The 22,484-nt window shown below is 38.9% G+C and overlaps 1 non-coding gene across 1 annotated transcript; it reads right to left on the reverse strand.

Annotated features, from left to right (window-relative positions):
- Positions 1-6,648: 6,648 nt before the first annotated feature.
- LOC130970956 (small nucleolar RNA R71) lies at positions 6,649-6,756 on the reverse strand. Its single transcript, XR_009082198.1, has one exon. It is a non-coding gene; the product is annotated as a small nucleolar RNA R71 (small nucleolar RNA).
- Positions 6,757-22,484: the final 15,728 nt, after the last annotated feature.

Below are 22,484 nucleotides of genomic sequence, written 5' to 3' on the forward strand. Positions count from 1 at the left end.
GGTTACAGGGATTTACAAGCATGCCGGGAAAGTAAAGCAGTAAAAAATAGAATTTCTTTAAGAAAACAGGATATGTGCGTACGCACCTATCAGAAAGCATTTTCCACTCGTGCGCACGCATCACCCCTCGTGTGTACACATGAGCTACAACATTTGTTATGAGTAGTGCGCATGCACCACCTTGAACGCACGAACACCAGGCCAAAATCCTAGCAAAATATCAGTTTTCAAACTTTTGTACTCATTTTCAATCGTTCATAATTTTTTGTACAATTATCCATTTTCGTCTGTTCTTGAACAGTTTTATAGATCTTTTCACTAGCTATAATTTAAGATAAATTTCACTCAATTTCGAATTCCAAGCGTCAAGTTATGGCCCGTTGAAGTTGGTCAAAAATCTGTTTTTACCAAATTCTGCATAATGGTCAATTTTACAAGTTTCCAATTCATTTCATTTCAAAACCACCTCAAAACCATTCCTAGGCATCCTCAACCCTCATTTATCAAATTCTTAATCACTTCATAACCAATCCAAGCCTAATCAACCACTTTTCAATCAAGATAATAACATATCACACTTATACATCCACAATCACAACCCAAACCCACAATTAAGTATCCAACCAATTATCATTGTTTCAACAACAATTCACAACACGGCAACACCACCAACTTACCATAACTTACCAAGAAGGAGATACCTCACCCTTTCATGGCCTCTGGCCCAAATTCTCATATCATAAGCAATAATCAATCAAAATTACTCAATCACACTAAATCATTCATAGTCAATAAAACCACAAACTCACTCAACAATTAGCAATATTCATTCTGACATTCAAGTATACACACATTCCTCATAAGGCTTGACTTTTCATATTAATATTACAACATTTCAACAATCATTCACACTAAATCATCAATATCAATCACATCAACCATTCAACACTATTTTAGGTCCTTTAACCTAGGTTTTCACATAACCTTAGATAATGTCTACTCGAAACTAAAGTCTGTACCTTAATGATGGTGGGTTCCCAACACTTGAATTCTCTCCTTTCCGGTCAACTAAGCTTGCTCAACATCAATCAAGCTTCAAGAATTACTCTGCAATCACACCAAGCACCAAAAATCAACCAAACAACTCTAATATCACCAAATTCTATACAATTTCAAACTAGGGCTTATATAAAATAGAATTTCAAAAGAGAAAAAAGGCCACCTTACCTTATCCCATTCAAAACTTGGGTGGAATCCAACTACAATCCATGCTAGAGCCTCCCTATTATATCAAAAATCACAAAATCTTAACACCAATGTACCCAAAACACGAATTAAAGAGAGATTTTGAAAATGTCTCAAGATTCTTGGGAGTACTTACTAAAAAAGTGGTATAGAATCAAAGAGCTTGACGAGATGGTCGTGTGACCATAAATGGATCTTCAATCAGAGCTATGGATTAAAAGTTATGTGAGTTTGAAGATTGAAGTGAATAATGGAGGCTAGGGTTTTGTTCTTCTTCTCTTTCTCTCTATGCGTGCCTCTCTCTTTCTCTCAAATGGGAGTGGATTGTGCTGAATTCACTAAGTGTGAATGGCTTATAAGCCTTGGGCTTGGGCCCAATATGGGCCTATTTGTGATTTTTGGTCCGTTGGCCCTATCTTGGGCCAAAACCTTTAAGATAAGTGTCCGATTTTCTATTCTAAATCTTTTTCTCGTTATTTCTATAGTTTTAATTTCCTCACACATAGTACTGGACAGACTTAAGCCGTCACAGCTAATTGTAACGTCGTCACGTATTTTTTTTTTTTTTTGCAAATGATCATATTTAACTGGGTTTTACATTCATAAGGGACCAAGTCCAACTGCTGCCGCCAGTGTAGTAGCCGCTGGCCCTTGTCATCTCTATGTTGCTGTGTCAGCCCAGCCAACCTGCATGTGTAAAACAAAACACGTTTAGTTGCAAAACAAAAAAATAGCAACTACGTAAAAAAGTCAACAAAATGAAGGCATACCTTATAGCCAATGGAAACTGAATCATATCCTTATCCCAGAGGAACCAATCTGGGAATTTATGGTAAATCTAAGAAACCATAAGTGGAATGCATCTAGCCAAGTCACCCTCTTCTGTATTGATAGCCATGCACAAAGAGTGGTAGGTCCAGGTGAGCACAGATGAACCCCATGAGTACTACATGCATCTCTCAAAATCAACAATCAGTGGGACCCATCTAACATGTACTAAGGTGCATGACTTATTTGTCATCAGTAGCCCACTGATCAATTTGAGAATGTAACGTGTATACTGTCAGAGTACAACTGATGCAGCGTCAGCAGGTATCTATCTCAGACGAGCCTTCAACCACATCATCTTAATGGTGAATGACTTGGCCCGCCGCACACCCTCGCGTGGCTCCTGGCGTGGTGGCAACGCTCCAAGTACCTCATCAACCATCTCCCACGTGTCACGACCGTAATATGTCTAAAAATCATGGCTGCAACCTTCTACAGGCTCCCCATGTGTCTGCTACAAGGTGATAAGCTACGTCCTGAAGGGTGATAGTACATTCACCTTACGACATGTGGAATGAATGAGTCTTTAGATGCCATCTCTCGACAAAGACCAACAGTAGTAACTTGTCTAGGTAAAAATCTCTAACTCGAGCTACATGGGCGAAACCAACTTTTTCCAAATAAGGCAACAATGCATTAGGAGGATCCTCTGCTCTTGAGTTTCTATTCCTCCTTGGAAATTGATGAGCGGATAATTTATACGCTTTTTGGCATTGTTTTTAGTATGTTTTTAGTATGATCTAGTTAGTTTTTAGTATATTTTTATTAGTTTTTAGTTAAAATTTACTTTTCTGGACTTTACTATGAGTTTATGTGTTTTTCTGTGATTTCAGGTATTTTCTGGCTGAAATTGAGGGATCTGAGCAAAAATCTGATCCAGAGACTCAAAAGGACTGCAGATGCTGTTGGATTCTGACCTCCCTGCACTCGAAGTGGATTTTCTAGAGCTACAGAAGCCCAATTGGCGCGCTCTCAACGGCGTTGGAAAGTAGACATCCTGGGCTTTCCAGAAATATATGATAGTCCATACTTTGCCCAAGATTTGATGGCCCAAACCGGCGTTCAAAGTCACCTCAAGAAATCCCAGCGTTAAACGCTGGAACTGGCACCCAAATGGGAGTTAAACGCCCAAACTGGCATAAAAGCTGGCGTTTAACTCCAAGAAGAGTCTCTACACGAAATTGCTTCATTGCTCAGCCCAAGCACACACCAAGTGGGCCCGGAAGTGGATTTTTATGTCATTTACTCATCTTTGTACACCTTAGGCTACTAGTTATCTATAAGTAGGACCTTTTACTATTGTATCTGGAGACTTTGGTAGCTATCTTCGTTTTATGCTATCTTAGATCATTGGGAGGCTGGCCATTCGGCCATGCCTAGACCTTATGCTTATGTATTTTCAACGGTGGTGTTTCTACACACCATAGATTAAGGTGTGGAGCTCTGCTGTACCTCGAGTATTAATGCAATTACTATTGTTCTTCTATTCAATTCCGCTTGTTCTTTGTCCAAGATATCACTTGTTCTTCAACTTGATGAAGGTGATGATCCGTGACACTCATCATCATTCTCACTCATGAACAAGGTGACTGACAACCATTCTTGTTCTACAAGCAATCAAAGCTCTAGTGAATATCTCTTGGATTCCTGATAACACGATGCATGGTTGATCGCCTGACAACCGAGTGCTCACCTGACAAACGAGCCAGCCATTCCGTGAGATCAGAGTCTTCGTGGTATAGGCGAGAACTGATGGCGGCATTCAAGAGAATCCGGAAGGTCTAACCTTGTCTGTGGTATTCTGAGTAGGATTCAATGATTGAATGACTGTGACGTGCTTCAAACTCCTGAAGGCGGGGCGTTAGTGACAGATGCAAAAGAATCACTGGATTCTATTCCGGCCTGATTGAGAACCGACAGATGGATAGCCGTGCCGTGACAGGGTGCGTTGAACATTTCCAATGAGAGGATGGGAGGTAGCCACTGACAACGGTGAAACCCTTGCATAAGCTTGCCATGGAAAGGAGTAAGAAGGATTGGATGAAGACTGTAGGAAAGCAGAGAGACGGAAGGGAAGGCATCTTCATACGCTTATCTGAAGCTCTCACCAATGATATACATAAGTATCTCTATCTTTATCTTTATGTTATTTTCGTTTATCACTATACCCCTTTGAGTCTGCCTGACTGAGATTTACAAGGTGACCATAGCTTGCTTCATACTAACAATCTCCGTGGGATCGACCCTTACTCACGTAAGGTATTACTTGGACGACCCAGTGCACTTGCTGGTTAGTTGTGCGAAGTTGTGTAATGCCATGGAATTGAACTACCAAGTTTTTGGAGTTCATGACCGGGGATTATGAGAGTTGTGAAAAGTATTGTTCACAATTTCGCGCACCAAGTTTTTGGCGCCGTTGCCGGGGATTGTTCAGTTTGGACAACTGAAGGTTCATCTTGTTGCTTAGATTAGGTATTTTTTTCGAAATTCTTGAAGATAAATTCTAGAGTTTCATGATGATTTGTTGAAATCTGGCTGGCTGAGAAGCCATGTCTAATCTCATTGGACCGAGGTTTCAACTTATCATCACAAGAGCTTGTTGATCTTTATCAATCTTGCTTTTGGAGCAGTGATCTGCTAAGGCTTGGCTGGCCCTTGGCCATGTCTAGTGTTTTGGACCGAAGCTTTCTTTAAAAGCTTGGCTGGCTGTGAAGCCATGTCTAATTCCTGGACCGGAGTCTTAGACTAGCATTGCACTGATTCCTGGAATTCTCATTAAGAATTTTGATATCTTTTTCCACTTAATTTTCGAAAAAAAAAACACAAAAAAATTACAAAATCATAAAAACCAAAAATATTTGATGCTTCTTGCTTAAGTCTAGTGTCTCATCTTAAGTTTGGTGTCAATTGCATGCATTCATTCATGTGTCTTAAGGATCTTCAAGTAATTCTTGATGATTTCTTACTCTGATCTTTGAATTCTTTTGGCTTGAGTGTTTATGTGTCTCATATAGTGTCAGTAGTATACAAACTGCTAAGTTTAGTGTTTTGCATGCATTGTTATTTGATTCTTGTTGCATTTTGATTATTAAAAATCCAAAAATATTTTTAATTTGTGTCTTTTCAAGTCAATAATACAAAGAATTGAAGATTCAGAACATACTGCAGAGGAATTATACAGAAAAAGCTGGGCATTCAAAAATGCCCAGTGAAGAAGACAGACTGGCGTTTAAACGCCAGCCAGGGTGCCTGGCTGGGCGTTTAACGCCCAAAAAGGGTGCATTTTGGGCGTTAAACGCCAGAATGTATACCATTCTGGGCGTTTAACGCCAGGATGGCAAAGGGGGAAGAATTTTGTTTTCAAATCAATTTTTTTTCAAGTTTTCAAAGTTTTTCAAAATCAAATCTTTTTCAAATCATATCTTTTCAATCAAATGTTTTTCAAAATCAATTTCTTTCCTTTTTCAAAGATACTTACTAACAATTAATGATTTGATTGAACATCTCAAGATTGCTGCCTTTTCTTTTGAGAAAGGTTTAATGTTTGAATCATATCTTTTCTTGTTAGGCAAGTCATCAATTTTTTTTAAAATCAAATCTTTTTAAAATGTTTTTCAAATCATATCTTTTAAAATTGCTTTCAAATCAAATTTTTTTTAACCAATCATATCTTCTTAACCTCATCTTTTTCAAAATAGTTTTCAATCAAATCTTCTTAATTTCTAATTTCAAAATCTTTTTCAAAAATCACTTGATTTCTTTTCCACTCTCAATTTTCGAAAATTATCAATCAAATTTTAAAATGTTTTTTAACATCTTTTTAATTAATTTTCGAAAATCCTCTTCCCTCCTTCCCACATCCTTCTGTTTATGGAGTACTACTCCTTCTTAATACACAATTCGAACTCTATCTAATCAAGTTCGAATTCTTCTAACTTCTTTCTTCTATTTTTTCTTTTCCTCTGACACCTTAAGGAATCTCTATACTGTGACATAGAGGATTCCACATCTTCTTGTTCTCTTCTCTTTCATATGAGCAGAAGCAAAGACAAAGGCATTCTTGTTGAAGCTAACCCTGAACCTGAAAGGACCTTGAAGAGAAAGCTAAGAGAAGCCAAAGCACAACTCTCTTTAGAGGACCTGACCGAATTCTTCAAAGAAGAAGAACACATGGCAGCCGAAAACAACAACAATGCCAACAATGCAAGGAAGGTGCTGGGTGACTTTACTGCACCTACTCCCAACTTCTATGGGAGAAGCATCTCTATCCCTGCCATTAGAGCAAACAACTTTGAGCTTAAGCCTCAATTAGTTTCTCTAATGCAACAGAATTGCAAGTTCCATGGACTTCCAATGGAAGATCCTCATTAGTTTTTAGCTGAGTTCTTGCAAATCTGTGACACAGTCAAGACTAATGGGGTTGACCCTGAGGTCTACAGACTGATGCTATTCCCTTTTGCTGTAAGAGACAGAGCTAGAATATGGTTGGACTCACAACCTAAAGATAGCCTGGACTCTTGGGAAAAGCTAGTCAATGCCTTCTTGGCAAAGTTCTTTCCACCTCAAAAATGGAGTAAGCTTAGAGTAGAAGTCCAAACCTTCAGACAGAAGGATGGAGAATCCCTCTATGAAGCTTGGGAAAGATACAAACAATTAATCAGAAAGTGTCCTTCTGACATGCTTTCTGAATGGAGCATCATAGGTATTTTCTATGATGGTCTCTCTGAACTATCCAAGATGTCTCTGGATAGCTCTGCTGGAGGATCTCTTCATTTGAAGAAGACGCCTACAGAAGCTCAAGAGCTGATTAAAATGGTTGCAAATAACCAATTCATGTACACTTCTGAAAGGAATCCTGTGAACAATGGGACAAGTCAGAAGAAAGGAGTTCTTGAGATTGACACTCTGAATGCCATTTTGGTTCAGAATAAGATATTGACTCAACAAGTCAATTTGATTTCTCAAAGTCTGTCTGGAATGCAAAATGCACCTGGCAGTACTAAGGAAGCTTCATCTGAGGAAGAAGCTTATGATCCTGAGAACACTTCAATGGAAGAGGTGAATTACCTAGGAGAACCCTATGGAAACACCTATAATTCTTCATGGAGAAATCACCCAAATTTCTCATGGAAGAATCAAGAGAGACCTCAACAAGGTTTCAATAATAATAATGGTGGAAGAAACAGGTTTAGCAATAACAAGCCTTTTCCATCATCTTCTCAGCAACAGACAGAGAGTTCTAAGCAGAATACCTCTGACTTAGCAACAATGGTCTCTGATCTAATCAAAACCACTCAAAGTTTCATGAATGAAACAAGGTCCTCCATCAGAAATCTGGAAGGACAAGTGGGTCAGCTGAGCAAGAAAGTTACTGAACTCCCTCCTAGTACTCTCCCAAGTAATACAGAAGAAAATCCAAAAGGAGAGTGCAAAGCCATAACCATGGCCGAATATGGAGAGGAAAGAGAGGAGGTGGACGCCACTGAGGAAGACCTCAATGGGCGTGCACCAACCTCCTCTGAGTTCCCCAATGAGGAACCATGGAAATCTGAGGCTCAAAATGAGACCATAGAGATTCCATTGGATTTACTTCTGCCCTTCATGAGCTCTGATGAGTATTCCTCCTCTGAAGAGGATGAGTATGTCACTGAAGAGCAAGTTGCTAAATACCTTGGAGCAATCATGAAGTTAAGTGACAAGTTATTTGGAAATGAGACTTGGGAAGATGAACCTCCCTTGCTCACCAAAGAACTGGATGACTTGTCTAGGCAGAAATTACCTCAAAAGAGACAAGATCCTGGGAAGTTTTCCATACCTTGTACCATAGGCACCATGACCTTCAAGAAGGCCCTGTGTGACTTAGGGTCAAGTGTGAACCTCATGCCTCTCTCTGTAATGGAGAAGCTAGGGATCTTTGAGGTACAAGCTGCAAGAATCTCATTGGAGATGGCAGACAACTCAAGAAAACAAGCTCATGGACTTGTAGAGAATGTTTTGGTAAAAGTTGAAGACCATTACATTCCTACTGATTTCATAGTCCTAGAGACTGGGAAGTGCATGGATGAATCCATCATCCTTGGCAGACCCTTCCTAGCCACAGCAAAGGCTGTGATTGATGTTGATGGAGGTGAACTGATCATTCAAGTGAATGAAGAATCCTTTGTGTTTAAGGCTCAAGGATACCCCTCTGTCACCATGGAGAAGAAGCATGAAGAGCTTCTCTCAAATCAGAGACAAACAGAGCCCCCACAGTCAAACTCTAAGTTTGGTGTTGGGAGGCCACAACCAAACTCTAAGTTTGGTGTTGAACCCCCACATTCAAACTCTAAGTTTGGTGTTGGGAGGTTCCCACAGTGCTCTGATCATTTGTGAGGCTCCATGAGAGCCATCTGTCAAGCTACTGACATTAAAGAAGCGCTTGTTGGGAGGCAACCCAATGATTATATTTTATCTATTTTCTTTTGTTATTTTATGTTTTTTGTAGGTTGATGATCATAAGAAGTCACAAAATCCATTGAAAAAGCAAAAACAGAATGAAAAACAGGAAGAAAAACAACACACCCTGGAGGAAGAATTCACTGGCGTTTAAACGCCAGTGAGGCTAGCAGTTGGGCGTTTAACGCCCAGTCTGGCACTATTCTGGGCGTTTAACGCCAGAAAGGGGCACCAGACTGGCGTTAAACGCCAGAAAAGGGCAAGAACCTGGCGTTAAACGCCAGGAATGGGCACCAGCCCGGCGTTTAACGCCAGAAATGGCTTAAAACGTGATTTTGAGCAACATTTGGTGCAGGGATGACTTTTCCTTGATACCACAGGATCTGTGGACCCCACAGGACCCCCACCTACCCCACCACCACCCTCTCTCTTCTTCCCCCATTCCCCAATCACCTCAATACCTCTTCCCCAAAAACCCTTCACCTATCAAATCCCATCTTTCTCTTCACCACTCACATCCATCCTTCATAAAACCCCACCAACCTCACCCTTCAAATTCAAACCACTTTCCCTCCCAAAACCCACCCATAATGGCCGAACACCATCTCCCCTCTCCCCTATAAATACCCTTCTTCACTCCTTCATTTTCACACAACCTAAACACCACTTCTCCCCTTCTTTGGCCGAATACAAAGCCATCCATTTCTCCCTCATTTCTTCTTCTTCTACTCTCTTCTTTCTTCTTTTGCTCGAGGACGAGCAAACCTTTTAAGTTTGGTGTGGTAAAAGCGTTGCTTTTTCGTTTTCCATAACCATTTATGGCATCCAAGGCCGGAGAAACCTCTAAAAAGAGGAAAAGGAAGGCAAAAGCTTCCACCTCCGAGTCATGGGAGATGGATAGATTCATCTCAAGGGTGCATCAAGACCACTTCTATGAAGTTGTGGCCTTGAAGAAGGTGATCCCCGAGGTCCCCTTTTCACTCAAAAAGGGTGAATATCCGGAGATCCGCCATGAGATCTGAAGAAGAGGTTGGGAAGTACTTACCAACCCCATTCAACAAGTCGGAATCTTGATGGTTCAAGAGTCTATGCCAATGCATGGATCACAAAGAACCATGATCAAAGTATGAACCCGAATCCAAAGAATTATCTTACTATGGTTCGGGGGAAATACTTGGATTTTAGTCCGGAAAATGTAAGGTTAGCATTCAACTTGCCTATGATGCAAGGAGATGAACATCCTTACACAAGAAGGGTCAACTTTGATCAAAGGTTGGACCAAGTCCTCACAGTCATATGTGAAGAGGGCGCACAATGGAAGAGAGATTCAAGAGGCAAGCCGGTTCAATTGAGAAGGCATGACCTCAAGCCCATGGCTAGAGGATGGTTGGAGTTCATCCAACGCTCAATCATTCCCACTAGCAACCGGTCCGAAGTTACTCTAGACCGGGCCATCATGATTCATAGCATCATGATTGGAGAAGAAGTGGAAGTTCATGAGGTTATAGCCCAAGAACTCTATAAAGTGGCGGACAAGTCTTCCACCTTGGCAAGGCTAGCCTTTCCTCATCTCATTTGTCACCTCTGTTATTCAGTTGGAGTTGACATAGAAGGAGATACCCCTATTGATGAGGACAAGCCCATCACCAAGAAAAGGATGGAGCACACAAGAGACCCCACTCATCATGAGATCCCTGAGATTCCTCAAGGGATGCACTTTCCTCCACAAAACTATTGGGAGCAACTAAACACCTCCCTAGGAGAACTGAGTTCCAACATGGGACAACTAAGGGTGGAGCATCAAGAACACTCCATCATCCTTCATGAAATTAGAGAAGACCAAAGAATCATGAGGGAGGAGCAACAAAGACAAGGAAGAGACATTGAGGAGCTCAAGCACTCCATAGGATCTTCAAGAGGAAGAAAGAGCCGCCATCACTAAGGTGGACCCGTTCTTTGATTTCCTTGTTCTTTATTCTTCTGTTTTTCGGATTTTATGCTTATGTTTATCCATGTTTGTGTCTTGTGATCATTAGTATCTTAGTGTCTATGCCTTAAAGTTATGAATGTCCTATGAATCCATCACCTTTCTTGAATAAAAACATGCTTAATTGAAAAGGAAAGAATTGCATGAATTCTGAATTTTATAATAGTTTAATTAATTTGATGTGGTGGCAATACTCTTGTTCTCTGAATGTATGCTTAAACAGTGCATATGTATCTTGAATTTGTGGTTCATGAAGGTTGGCTCTTGAAAGAATGATGAAAAAGGAGACATGTTACTGAGGATCTGAAAAATCATTAGAAATGATTCTTGAAGCAAGAAAAAGCATTGAATACAAAAAAAGAGAGAGAAAGCAAGCGAAAAAAAACCGAAAAAAAAAAGAAAAGAAAAAGAAAGAATAAAGTTGTGATCCAAGGCAAAAAGAGTGTGCTTAAGAACCCTGGACACCTCTAATTGGGGACTTTAGCAAAGCTGAGTCACAATCTGAAAAGGTTCACCCAATTATGTGTCTGTGGCATGTATGTATCCGGTGGTAATACTGGAGGACAGAGTGCTTTGGGCCACAGCCAAGACTCATAAAGTAGCTGTGTTCAAGAATCATCATACTTAACTAGGAGAATCAATAACACTATCTGGATTCTGAGTTCCTAAAGAAGCCAACCATTCTGAATTTCAAAGGATAGACTGAGATGCCAAAACTGTTCAGAGGCAAAAAGCTAAAAGCCCCGCTCATCTAATTAATACTGATCTTCATAGATATTTTTGGAATTCATTGCATATTCTCTTCTTTTTATCTTATTTGATTTTCAGTTGCTTGAGGACAAGCAACAATTTAAGTTTGGTGTTGTGATGAGCGGATAATTTATACGCTTTTTGGCATTGTTTTTAGTATGTTTTTAGTATGATCTAGTTAGTTTTTAGTATATTTTTATTAGTTTTTAGTTAAAATTCACTTTTCTGGACTTTACTATGAGTTTGTGTGTTTTTCTGTGATTTCAGGTATTTTCTGGCTGAAATTGAGGGATCTGAGCAAAAATCTGATCCAGAGACTCAAAAGGACTGCAGATGCTGTTGGATTCTGACCTCCCTGCACTCGAAGTGAATTTTCTGGAGCTACAGAAGCCCAATTGGCGCGCTCTCAACGGCGTTGGAAAGTAGACATCCTGGGCTTTCCAGCAATATATGATAGTCCATACTTTGCCCAAGATTTGATGGCCCAAACCGGCGTTCAAAGTCACCTCAAGAAATCCCAGCGTTAAACGCTGGAACTGGCACCCAAATGGGAGTTAAACGCCCAAACTGGCATAAAAGCTGGCGTTTAACTCCAAGAAGAGTCTCTACACGAAATTGATTCATTGCTCAGCCCAAGCACACACCAAGTGGGCCCGGAAGTGGATTTTTATGTCATTTACTCATCTTTGTACACCTTAGGCTACTAGTTATCTATAAGTAGGACCTTTTACTATTGTATCTGGAGACTTTGGTAGCTATCTTCGTTTATGCTATCTTAGATCATTGGGAGGCTGGCCATTCGGCCATGCCTAGACCTTATGCTTATGTATTTTCAACGGTGGTGTTTCTACACACCATAGATTAAGGTGGAGCTCTGCTGTACCTCGAGTATTAATGCAATTACTATTGTTCTTCTATTCAATTCCGCTTGTTCTTTGTCCAAGATATCACTTGTTCTTCAACTTGATGAAGGTGATGATCCGTGACACTCATCATCATTCTCACTCATGAACAAGGTGACTGACAACCATTCTTGTTCTACAAGCAATCAAAGCTCTAGTGAATATCTCTTGGATTCCTGATAACACGATGCATGGTTGATCGCCTGACAACCGAGTGCTCGCCTGACAAACGAGCCAGCCATTCCGTGAGATCAGAGTCTTCGTGGTATAGGCGAGAACTGATGGTGGCATTCAAGAGAATCCGGAAGGTCTAACCTTGTCTGTGGTATTCTGAGTAGGATTCAATGATTGAATGACTGTGACGTGCTTCAAACTCCTGAAGGCGGGGCGTTAGTGACAGACGCAAAAGAATCACTGGATTCTATTCCGGCCTGATTGAGAACCGACAGATGGATAGCCGTGCCGTGACAGGGTTCGTTGAACATTTCCAATGAGAGGATGGGAGGTAGCCACTGACAACGGTGAAACCCTTGCATAAGCTTGCCATGGAAATGAGTAAGAAGGATTGGATGAAGACTGTAGGAAAGCAGAGAGACGGAAGGGAAGGCATCTTCATACGCTTATCTGAAGCTCTCACCAATGATATACATAAGTATCTCTATCTTTATCTTTATGTTATTTTCGTTTATCACTATACCCCTTTGAGTCTGCCTGACTGAGATTTACAAGGTGACCATAGCTTGCTTCATACTAACAATCTCCGTGGGATCGACCCTTACTCCCGTAAGGTATTACTTGGACGACCCAGTGCACTTGCTGGTTAGTTGTGCGAAGTTGTGTAATGCCATGGAATTGAACTACCAAGTTTTTGGAGTTCATGACCGGGGATTATGAGAGTTGTGAAAAGTATTGTTCACAATTTCGCGCACCAGAAATAGGACCCGCCGACTCTGTGTTATTTGGACATTAAGCTCAATTTAGACCATAACTAACAATAATGCCTTTTACCAAAAGCATCCTTAAAACTCTATTAACCATGAATCCCAATTCATCTCAATCAAAATACACTACAAAAATTAGCCTAAATACAAATACTTCTACATTAAATTTTAACCAATAACTCCTTTTATGTAAAGCATATCTAAAAATCTACTAACTCAGTATTTATCTTATTTCATACTAGTCGATAACATATACCCTAAATCTAACAAGTTCTAAATATAAAAATCTCTCTAATCTATATATTTATAAACATCTATTCTCTAATATATTAAAGTTATCCTAAACTTATAACTATTAGCTAACCAACTAATAATTTAAGTTCGAACCTGATCATTAATGCGACCCACGATATGCCTGCCTTCATTCAAACGTTGATGTCATTGCTACGAGTTATCACACTAACTTTTTTCCCTTATCTCTTCTTTTTTCTCTTTTTTTCTTCTTTTCTCGGCTTTCACTCTTCAAACTCAGTGAAAATCTAAAAAATGATTGCTAATGAATTGGTGCGCGAAATTGTAATCATCAATGGCGCCATCAACATGGCACGCTCAATTGCAATATCAACTCTTTATCACAACTTCGCACAACTAACCAGCAAGTGCACTGGGTCGTCCAAGTAATAAACCTTACGCGAGTAAGGGTCGATCCCACAGAGATTGTTGGTATGAAGCAAGCTATGGTCATCTTGTAAATCTCAGTCAGGCAGATTCAAATGGTAATGGAGGATTAATGATTAAAAGATAAATAAAACATAAAATAAGGATAGAGATACTTATGTAATTCATTGGTGAGAACTTCAGATAAGCGTATGGAGATGCTTTGTCCCTTCCGTCTCTCTGCTTTCCTACTGTCTTCATCCAATCCTTCTTACTCCTTTCCATGGCAAGCTGTATATTGGGCATCACCGTTGTCAATGGCTACAATCCCGTCCTCTCAGTGAAAATATTCAACGCGCTCTGTCACAGCACGGCTAATCATCTGTCAGTTCTCAATCAGGTTAGAATAGAATCCAGTGATTCTTTTGCATCTATTACTAACGCCCAGCCTTCAGGAGTTTGAAGCTCGTCACAGTCATTCAATCCTTGAATCCTACTCAGAATACCACAGACAAGGTTTAGACCTTCCGGATTCTCTTGAATGCCGCCATCAATTCTAGCTTATACCATGAAGATTCTGATTAAGGAATCCAAGAGATAAACATTCAAGCCTTGTTTGCTTGTAGAACGGAAGTGGTTGTCAGGCACGCGTTCAAAAGTGAGAATGATGATGAGCGTCACATAATCATCACATTCATCATGTTCTTGAGTGCGAATGAATATCTTAGAACAAGAATAAGCTGAATTGAATAGAAGAACAATAGTAATTGCGTTAATACTCGAGGTACAGCAGAGCTCCACACCTTAATCTATGGTGTGCAGAAACTCCACCGTTGAAAATACATAAGAATAATGTCTAGGCATGGCCGAGAGGCCAGCCCCCATAATCTAAGAACTAGACGTCCAAAGATGATCAAAAGATCTAAAATGATCTAAAGATATGAAATACAATAGCAAAAGGTCCTATTTGTAGAGAACTAGTAGCCTAAGGTTTACAAAGATGAGTAAATTACATAAAAATCCACTTCTGAACCCACTCGGTGTGTGCTTGGGCTGAGCATTGAAGCTTCTATGTGTAGAGACTTTTCTTGGAGTTAAACACCAGCTTTTGTGCAAGTTCCGGCGTTAAACGCCAGAATTCTTGAGCTGACTTGGAACGCCTGTTTGGGCCATCAAATCTCGGGCAAAGTATGGACTATTATACATTGCTGGAAAGCCCAGGATGTGTACTTTCCAACGCAATTGAGAGCGCGCCAATTGAGTTTCTGTAGCTCCAGAAAATCCACTTCGAGTGCAGGGAGGTCAGAATCTAACAGCATCTGCAGTCCTTTTCAGCCTCTGAATAAGATTTTTGCTCAGGTCCCTCAATTTCAGCCATAAAATACCTGAAATCACAGAAAAACACACAAACTCATAGTAAAAGTCTAGAAAAGTGAATTTTAACTAAAAACTAATAAAAATATAATAAAAACTAACTAAAACATACTAAAAAACATACTAAAAACAATGTCAAAAAGCGTATAAATTATCCGCTCATCACAACACCAAACTTAAATTCTTGCTTGTCCCCAAGCAAATGAAAATCAAATAAGATAAAAAGAAGAGAATATGCAATGAATTCCAAAAACATCTATGAAGATCAGTATTAATTAGATGAGCGGGGCTTTTAGCTTTTTGCCTCTGAACAGTTTTGGCATCTCACTCTATCCTTTGAAATTCAGAATGATTGGCTTCTATAGAAACTCAGAATCCAGATAGTGTTATTGATTCTCCTAGTTAAGTATGATGATTCTTGAACACAGCTACTTTATGAGTCTTGGCCGTGGCCCAAAGCACTCTGTCTTCCAGTATTACCACCGGATACATACATGCCACAGACACATAACTGGGTGAACCTTTTCAGATTGTGACTCAACTTTGCTAGAGTCCCCAGTTAGAGGTGTCCAGGGTTCTTAAGCACACTCTTTTTTTGCCTTGGATCACAACTTTATTTTTTTCTCTTTTTCTTTTCCCTCTTTTTTTTCTTTTCGTTTTTTTTTTGTATTCACTGCTTTTTCTTGATTCAAAAATCATTTTTATGATTTTTCAGATCCTCAGTAACATGTCTCCTTTTTTCATCATTCTTTCAAGAGCCAACATTCATGAACAACAAATTCAAAAGACATATGCACTATTCAAGCATACATTCTGAAATCAAAGGCATTGCCACCACATCAAAATAATTAATCTGTTATAAAATTCAAAATTCATGCAATTCTTCTCTTTTTCAATTAAGAACATTTTTCATTTAAGAAAGGTGATGGATTCATAGGACATTCATAACTTTAAGGCATAGACACTAAGACACTAATGATCATAAGACACAAACATAGATAAACATAAGCATGAAAATTCGAAAAATAGGAAAATAAAGAACAAGGAAATTAAAGAACGGGTCCACCTTAGTGATGGCGGCTTGTTTTTCCTCTTGAAGATCTTATGGAGTGCTTGAGCTCCTCAGTGTCTCTTCCTTACCTTTGTTGCTCCTCTCTCATGATTCTTTGATCTTCTCTAATTTCATGAAGGAGGATGGAATGTTCTTGGTGCTCCACCCTTAGTTGTCCCATGTTGGAACTCAATTCTCCTAGAAAGGTGTTGATTTGCTCCCAATAGTTTTGTGGAGGAAAGTGCATCCCTTGAGGCATATTAGGAATTTCATGATGAGTGGGATCTCTTGTTTGCTCCATCCTTTTCTTAATAATGGGCTTGTCCTCATCAATGAGGATGTCTCCCTCTATGTCAATTCAAACTGAATAACAGAGGTGACAAATGAGATGAGGAAAGGCTAACCTTGCCAAGGTAGAGGACTTGTCCGCCCCCTTATAAAGTTCTTGGGCTATAACCTCATGAACTTCTACTTCCTCTCCAATCATGATGCTATGAATCATGATAGCCCGGTCTATAGTAACTTCGGACCGGTTGCTAGTGGGAATAATTGAGCGTTGGATAAACTCGAACCATCCCCTAGCTACGGGCTTGAGGTCATGCCTTCTCAGTTGAACCGGCTTCCCTCTTGAATCTCTCTTCCATTGAGCACCCTCTTCACAAATGTCTATGAGGACTTGGTCCAACCTTTGATCAAAGTTGACCCTTCTAGTGTAAGGGTGTTCATCTCCTTGCATCATGGGCAAGTTGAATGCCAATCTTACATTTTCCGGACTAAAATCTAAGCATTTCCCCCGAACCATTGTAAGCCAATTCTTTGGGTCCGGGTTCACACTTTGATCATGGTTCTTGGTGATCCATGCATTGGCATAGAACTCTTGAACCATTAAGATTTCGACTTGTTGAATGGGGATGGTAAGAACTTCCCAACCTCTTCTTTGGATCTCATGTCGGATCTCCGGATATTCACTCTTTTTGAGTTTGAAAGGGACCTCGGGGATCACCTTCTTCATGGCCACAACTTCATAGAAGTGGTCTTGATGCACCCTTGAGATGAATCTCTCCATCTCCCATGACTCGGATGTGGAAGCTTTTGCCTTCCCTTTCCTCTTTCTAGAGGTTTCTCCGGCCTTAGGTGCCATAAATGGTTATGGAAAAACAAAAAGCAATGCTTTTACCACACCAAACTTAAAAGGTTTGCTCGTCCTCAAGCAAAAGAAGAAAGAAGAGAGTAGACGAAGAAGAAATAGAGGAGATGGAGGTGGCTTTGTGTTTCGGCTAAGGTGGAAGAAGTAGTGTTTAGGTTGTGTGGAAATGAAGGGGTGAAGATGGGTTTATATAGGGGTGGAGAGAGGGGTAGGGTTCGGTTATGTATGGGTGGGTTTGGGAGGGAAAGTGGTTTGAATTTTAATGGTAAGGTAGGTGGGGTTTTATGAAAGATGGATGTGAGTGGTGAAGAGAATGGTAGGATTTGATAGGTGAGGGGTTTTTGGGGAGGAGGTGTTGAGGTGATTGGTGAATGGGTGAAGAAGAGGGAGAGAGTGGTGGGTTAGGTGGGGATCCTGTGGGGTCCACAGATCCTGAGGTGTCAAGGATAATTCATCCCTGCACCAAGTGGCGAGCAAAAATGCTCTTTTTGCCAATGCTGGCGTTAAACGCCAGGCTGGTGCCCATTTCTGGCGTTTAACGCCAGCTTGATGCCCATTCCTGGCGTTAAACGCCAGTCTGGTGCCCCTTTCTGGCGTTAAACTCCCAGAATGGTGCCAGACTGGGCGTTAAACGCCCATTTGCCGCCCTTACTGGCGTTTAAACGCCAGCAAGCTTTTTCTCTAGGGTGTGCTATTTTTCTTTCTATTTTTCATTCTATTTTTGCTTTTTTAATTGATTTTGTCACTTCCCATGATCATAAACCTATAGAAAACATAAAATAATAAAGGAAAATAGATAAATATAACATTGGGTTGCCTCCCAACAAGCGCTTCTTTAATGTCAGTAGCTTGACAGTGGGCTCTCATGGAGCCTCACAGATACTCAGAGAAATGTTGGAACCTCCCAACACCAAACTTAGAGTTTGAATGTGGAGGTTTGGTGGACGAAATTGTGATCAACAATATTAGCTCTTTGGTATGTGCACAAAAACATTAACTCAGCACTTTCTTTTCACAACTCCGTTCAACTAACCAGCAAGTGTACTGGGTCGTCCAAGTAATAAACCTTACGCGAGTAAGGGTCGATCCCACAGAGATTGTTGGTATAAAGCAAGCTATGGTCATCTTGTAAATCCCAGTCAGGAGGATAAAATTATGGAATTTAGAAAATCAAATATGATTAATAAAAATGAACAGAAAATAAAATGGATAGAGATACTTATGTAAATCAATAGTGAAAATTTCAGATAGGCGTATGGAGATGTTGTGCTCCTCTTGAATCTCTACTTTCTTATTACATTCATCCTATCCTTCTTACTCCTTTCCATGGCAAGCTGTATGTAGGGCATCACCGTTGTCAGTGGCTACATCACATCCTCTCAGTGAAAACGTTCCTATGCTCTGTCACAGCACGGCTAATCATCTGTTGGTTCTCAATCAGGTTGGAATAGAATCCATTGATTCTTTTGCGCTTGTCATCACGCCCAGCCTTCAGGAGTTTGAAGCTCGTCACAGTCATTCAATCCCAGAATCCTACTCGGAATACCACAGACAAGGTTTAGACTTTCTGGATCCTCATGAATGCCGCCATCTATCTAGCTTATACCACGAAGATTTTGTTGGGGAATCTAAGAGATATGCGCCCGGCCTAAGGTAGAACGGAAGTGGTTGTCAGTCACGCGCGTTCATGGGTGAGAATGATGATGAGTGTCACGGATCATCACATTCATCAAGTTGAAGTGCAACGTATATCTTGGAATAAGAATAAAAGAGAATTGAATAAAAAGTAATAGTAATTGTATTGAAACTTGAGGTACAGCAGAGCTCCACACCCTTAATCTATGGTGTGTAGAAACTCCACCGTTGAAAATACATAAGTGAGAGAGGTTCAGGCATGGCCGAATGGCCAGCCCCCAAAACATGGTCACTGGATCAAAATACAATCCAGGGATCAAAACCAAGATGATAATATGATAGTAAAGAGTTCTATTTATAATAAACTAGCTACTAGGGTTTACAAAAGTAAGTAATTGATGCATAAATCCACTTCCGGGACCCACTTGGTGTATGTTTGGGCTGAGCTTGGTCTATCCACGAGCTGAGGCTTTTCTTGGAGTTGAACTCCAAGTTATAACGTGTTTTGGGCGTTCAACTCCGGATCATGACGTGTTTCTGGCGTTTAACTCCAGACAGCAGCATGTACTTGGCGTTCAACGCCAAGTTACGTCGTCAATTTCCGAATAAAGTATGGACTATTATATATTGCTGGAAAGATCTGGATGTCTAATTTCCAACGCCGTTGAGAGCGCTCCATTTGGAATTCTATAGCTCCAAAAAATCCATTTTGAGTGCAGGGAGGTCAGATTCCAACAGCATCAGCAGTCCTTTTGTCAGCCCTTTTCAGAGTTTTGCTCAAGTCCCTCAATTTCAGCCAGAAATTACCTGAAATCATAGAAAAAACACATAAACTCCTAGTAAAGTCCAGAAATGTGAATTTAACATAAAAACTAATGAAAACATCCCTAAAAGTAACTAGATCATACTAAAAACTACCTAAAAACAATGCCAAAAAGCGTATAAATTATCCGCTCATCACAACACCAAACTTAAATTGTTGCTTGTCCCCAAGCGACTGAAAATAAAATAGGATAAAAAGAAGAGAATATACTATAAATTTAGAATATCAATGAATATTAGTTCTAATCAGATGAGCGGGACTTGTAGCTTTTTGCTTCTGAACAGTTTTGGCATCTCACTTTTTCCTTTGAAGTTTAGAATGATTGGCTTCTCTAGGAACTTAGAATTTCAGATAGTGTTATTGATTCTCCTAGTTAAGTATGTTGATTCTTGAACACAGCTACTTTTATGAGTCTTGGCCGTGACCCTAAGCACTTTGTTGTCCAGTATTACCACCGGATACATAAATGCCACAGACACATAACTGGGTGAACCTTTTCAGATTGTGACTCAGCTTTGCTAGAGTCCCCAGTTAGTGGTGTCCAGAGCTCTTAAGCACACTCTTTTTCTTTGGATCTTTTTTTTAAAATATATTTCTTTTTTTGCCAATTAATTTTTTTATTTTTTTATTTTTCACAAGCTTTTGCTTTTTCACTGCTTTTTCTTGCTTCAAGAATCAAATTCATGATTTTTCAGATTGTCAATAACATTTCTCCTTGTTCATCATTCTTTCAAGAGCCAACATTTTAACATTCATAAACAACAGATCAAAAGACATATGCATGTTCAAGCATTCATTCAGAAAGCAAGAAGTATTGTCACCACATCAATATAATTAAACTAAATGCAAGGATAATTCGAAATTCATGTACTTCTTGTTCTTTTGAATTAAAACATTTTTCTTTTTAGAGAGGTGAAGGATTCATGGAATTATTCATAATCTTTAAGGCATAGTTACTACATACTAATGATCATGAAGTAGACACAAAACATAGATAGACATGAAGGATAAAAACCGAAAAAATAGAGAAAATAAGGACAAGGAATGAGTCCACCTGAGTGAGGGTGGCGCCATCTTGAAGATCCAATGGTGCTTTTTGAGCTCCTTTATGTCTCTTCCTTGCTTCTGTTGCATGATCCCTAGTGATTTTGGTGTTCCTATCCTTAGTTGCTTCCAATTATGTGAGGAACATGTATCCCCTGAGGTATCTCAGGGATTTCTTGAAGAGGGAATTTTTCATGCTTTCTTGATGTGCAGTCAAATGCTCTTCTACTGGGCTATGGCTTTTTCTACTTGCTTTTTCTTTCTTTCTTTCTATATTTTTTTCGCCAGTTTTTTTTTTTTTTTGCAAGCCTTTTTCCTTGTTCCTGCTTATATAGGGAAGAAGAGAACAAGAAAAAAAGAGGAATCCTCTATGTCACAGTAAATAGGTTCCTTATTGTTAGTAGAAGAAAAATAAAAGTGGAGAATCCAATCACAATGGTGAGGATAGAGGCAGTGATTGGAGATGAAGAGAGTGAAGAGAAGTGTTAGTAAATAAATAAAATAAATAGAAAGATGAGGGGAGAGAAATTCGAAAATAATTTTGAAAAATGGGTTAGTGATTTTCGAAATTAAAGATAAGATATAATTAAAATTAAAATTTAAAACAATTATTAATTAAAATTTTTGAAAAAGAGGGAGGTATTTTCGAAAATTAGAGAGGAAAAGTAGTTAGGTGTTTTGAAAAAGATAAGAAACAAACAAAAATTAATTAGTTAGTTGAAAAAGATATTAAAATCAAATTTGAAAGATAAGAGGATAAGAAGTTAGAAAAGATATTTAAAATTTTTTGAAAAAGATAAAATTTGAAAAAATATGATATAAAAGATATGGTTTTGAAAAGATAAGATTGAAATTAGTTTTGAAAAGATTTGAATTTTAAAATCACAATTAATGACTTGACTCACAAGAAATCACAAGATATGATTTTAGAACTTAAAATTTGAATCTTTCTTAACAAGAAGTAACAACTTGAAATTTTTGAATCAAAACATTAATTTTTGATGCAATTTTCAAAAATATGATGTAAAGATAAGAAAAAGATTTTGAAAATATTTTGAAAAAGATTTTGAAATTTTCGAAAATGATGAAAAAATGGAAAAAGATATGATTTTTGAAAAAGATTTAAAAAGATAGATTTAAAAAGATAAGATATTTTTTTGATTTTTGATTTTTTTTATGAGAGAGAAAAACACTAAAAATACTCAATGCATGAAAATTTTGGATCAAAACACATGATGCATGCAAGAACACTATGAATGTCAAGATGAACACCAAGAACACTTTGAAGATCATGATGAACATCAAGAACATATTTTGAAAAATTTTCAAGAAAAGAAAATGCAAGACACCAAACTTAGAAATTTTTCATGTTTAGACTCTATGAATGCAAGAATGCATATGAAAAACACCATACAACACAAAACAAGAAATATGAAGATCAAACAAAAGTTCATCAAGAACAACTTGAAGATCATGATGAACACTATGAATGCATGAATTTTTCGAAAATTTTATGCAAGAAAAAGATGAACATGCAATTGACACCAAACTTATGACTTGACACAAGACTCAAACAAGAACACAAAATATTTTTGATTTTTATGATTTTCTAATTTTTTTTGTATTTTATTTGATTTTTTTCGTAAAATATATAGGAAAAAGAAA

This window comes from Arachis stenosperma, chromosome 3 (genome assembly GCF_014773155.1).
Source record: "Arachis stenosperma cultivar V10309 chromosome 3, arast.V10309.gnm1.PFL2, whole genome shotgun sequence".
In the NCBI taxonomy this organism is placed as follows: Eukaryota; Viridiplantae; Streptophyta; class Magnoliopsida; order Fabales; family Fabaceae; genus Arachis; species Arachis stenosperma.